Source organism: Amphimedon queenslandica, unplaced genomic scaffold (genome assembly GCF_000090795.2).
Source record: "Amphimedon queenslandica unplaced genomic scaffold, v1.1 AMPQUscaffold_11820, whole genome shotgun sequence".
NCBI classification, from domain to species: domain Eukaryota; kingdom Metazoa; phylum Porifera; class Demospongiae; order Haplosclerida; family Niphatidae; genus Amphimedon; species Amphimedon queenslandica.
In genome coordinates, this window is record NW_003547940.1 from 1 (window position 1) to 3,340 (window position 3,340).

Genomic DNA, 3,340 nt, shown 5'->3' on the forward strand with positions numbered 1-3,340 from the left:
GTTTTGGTAAATTTTGCTTCCAGGAGCCAGGGCGCTTGCCCCTCCATTGCTATGAAGACGGAAGTGTATTCACCTGAGTCCTATGACTAATGTCTATCATCAGACTTAGTCTCAGTTCATCAGGACAAGGTACGGTGGAATAACTCACTCAGTTGTCATGTTGCAGCTGGAGTGTTGATGATATGGCCATCTTTTCACTTCTTAAAACTATAGGATGGCTCTTTTATGGATAGTCGAGGGATGCAAGAACTCTCTGGCTCTCATTCTTTATCTGTAAATTCACTGGTTGTACTGTAGGAGCATTTAATGTGATATTAAAGTCTGTGTCACTATCCAATACTTGCAGAGAAGAATCATCACATTTAGTACTCGTTTGTGGCTTGTCACCATTTGTATCCTCTCTTGACAGTTTTATTTGATATTTATAATTATCAAAAACATAATTGGCATTGTTGCTACAGTTATTATTGTTTTTATCACTACATTACATTTGTATACATGACACCTCTTGTATTTACAGATATTTTATTATAAAGAGTATATACATAATACATACACGATACCGTAGGGCACCTTTTTTTTGAGGGCTATAAATTTCGTGGATTTTTATTTCGCGGATTTAATTTTTGCGAATTTATGCCGTCTGCCATCTTGTACCGTATTAATTTGATTTTCGCAAAAGTAATTTTTGCAAATCTTATTAAAAATCACGAAATCAGTGAAATTTATAGCCCTAAAAAAAAAGGCGCCCTACGGTAATTTAAAACTGTCTGGCCGTTAACAAAGACAACTGTTGTAATTAACATTTATATTAACATTAAAAATCATGTAATGATGGTAGCGTTTTACTTCATACTAGACATCACTATTAACAGCTAGTTACTTGATGCACAGCTATTCCAGCACACTTATGATCCTCGGAGTGATTCTTACTTGTGAATAAAGACCAATCCTATAGTTTTAAGAAGTGAAAAGATGGCTATATCATCAACACTCCAGCTGCAACATGACAACTGAGTGAGTTATTCCACCGTACCTTGTCCTGATGAACTGAGACTAAGTCTGATGATAGACATTAGTCATAGGACTCAGGTGAATACACTTCCGTCTTCATAGCAATGGAGGGGCAAGCGCCCTGGCTCCTGGAAGCAAAATTTACCAAAACGGGAATTGCAAAGGGTGAGAATAGGCCTATGAAAAACTGCTTAAAAATCCAAAACAACAACCAAAAAGCTTACAGGAGAAATAAAAAGAGTGTGATGAAACAAAAAGAGAGCTCAAAGTGGCTCCTACAGTAAAGATGACTCGATAAAAGAGGAAAATGTTGAGCCTGCCTGTTCACCAAAACATCCGCCATCTTACTCCAGTAAGTCCAGTTGAGAGGTGCGTGTTAATTAGAACGTTCGATGCACAAGGTCCATTGGAAAAGGGGGGTGCTGAGGGCACACGAAGCGTCCCGCGATTTTGGCCACACCCACTTTTACGGCGGTAAAACGGCCTTTTCCTACATTTTCGTCAATTACGGCATAGATATACAAACACATGGATTGGAAATGGTCGGATATTTTTAACACAAGGCTTGTTATGGGAATAACGGGATCAAAATGGCTGCCTTACAGATGTAAAATTACAAATCCTGTTTATTGAATATTTCTTGACTCTAGAGTATCACTGACACTTGATAACAATTCTATAATGTAAACACTATCAAATAAAAGTTGCATGCATAGTAAGTTTATTAAAAATGATCAATAAATGGCAGTATTCTTCATGGCAGAAACAGCCTTAAAAATATCCACAGGAACAACACAGTCACTTCATTGTAGCTCATTACATTGGAGAGTTTCTTAGGGAACCATATTAATACTACAGATTTTCTTCATTAGTTGTCATGAAGTTGCGAGAGGAAGAAATTCCACCGTGGGTCCGATTATTCATGATTCCTCAATAAAACACAGCCTAAGCGAGAAATTAAGATAAAAAACTCTCAGTACATTGGATAATAGCCACATCAATCCACACATCTCATCATAATAGCTGTTGTGATATCAAGGTAGAAGCTGGAGGGAGAATAAGATCTCAAATACACTAAAATGGATACATTCCACATAGTACCAGTTCATAAAATACCTTCAAAAGAGAACTTTATGCATCCAAAGTTTTCCTAGCCCGAAGACTTCTCAAATCTTAAAAAGTCATTAGACAGTTGATTTTCTCAAGACTTTTCTGAAGAATATCCCTGACTATCTATTTTTAACCCGTAACACGCCTAGGTTTTTTTCCAGTTGTAGCCTCTCCCATTGAAATGTTAATGAAATGATCACGTGATACCGGGCCGTTTCCAATCCATGTGTTTGTATATCTATGATTACGGGTGGGGCCAAGATCATTTCAAGCATACTGCCATGTTACTGTAGTCTTGCAAGCCAGACCCTTCCCGCCTACAGTCCACCCAAATGACTGTAGGCGGGAAGGGTCTGGCTTGCGAGACTAATGTTACTGGTACTTCTGATTGCTCCTTAAAGCACTGGAAACTGCTGAAATCATAATAAGGGGGCTAGATAACTTTGTTAAGAGGCTTGGTAGTGATGCCCAGCCCTGAGGGGGGTGCTCAAGCCCCCTCAGCCCCCCCCCCCAAATACGCCTCTGCCTTTATTGCAGAGGTTGCAAGTCTGCAGAGATTAGTCTCGCAATAGATTATAATGATTGCCCTTAATATCTATGGTAGATCGTTTTGGAACCAGCCCCTCCCATAGTCGGAAGCTCTGATCCATTGCGCATGCGCAGTAAATTATTTTAATTTTAGAAGGCGCCATTGAAGTTGATTGACTCTTGGATTGACTTGACTTGAACCTAGACAGAACTCCATAGAACTGGACAGAACTCGAGCCTACCTTCACTTGAAACGTTTAACTTTTGTTCTATTGTAGTTCAAAGCCTCAGAACTCGTGGGAACCTCATTTAAAAGGCGTTTCTATTCTTTATCCAGATACTCTGAAAGAGCTCAAGCCCAGTCATGGATCTTGATAGTTTAGATGCTCCAATGTTTGTTGATTTTGATATGATCAAGAGAGGGGAGAGGGGGATGAATGGTTTGGTACATATACTAACCATAATGGTATTATTATCTATTAATTAATTAATATTAATGGTTCTTAGCCACACCTCTTTTATGGGGTTGTCTTCTTTATTTTAATCCTCAATGAAATTCCATACATAAGATTTTACTTGCATTTGAACAGTGAATGTTGTGAGTGGTATAATTACATGTACATGTCCTAAATAATAAACAATGTATGGAAAGTTTACTTATACCTCATGTAATGATCCAACACACACG

The 3,340-nt window shown here is 38.4% G+C and overlaps 2 long non-coding RNA genes across 3 annotated transcripts; one reads left to right on the top strand and one right to left on the bottom strand.

Annotated features, from left to right (window-relative positions):
• Window positions 1-9: 9 nt before the first annotated feature.
• Window positions 10-502, top strand: LOC109588836 (uncharacterized). Its single transcript, XR_002188388.1, has 2 exons — window positions 10-129; window positions 214-502. It is a non-coding gene; the product is annotated as an uncharacterized LOC109588836 (long non-coding RNA).
• A 1,141-nt stretch (window positions 503-1,643) lies between these two features.
• Window positions 1,644-2,377, bottom strand: LOC109588835 (uncharacterized). Of its 2 annotated transcripts, none has more exons than XR_002188387.1 (2): window positions 2,131-2,377; window positions 1,644-1,959 (listed from the first exon to the last, which is right to left on the bottom strand). It is a non-coding gene; the product is annotated as an uncharacterized LOC109588835 (long non-coding RNA). The 2 variants fall into 2 exon arrangements; XR_002188386.1 differs by having other exon boundaries at window positions 1,644-2,060.
• Between the last annotated feature and the right edge of the window lie 963 nt (window positions 2,378-3,340).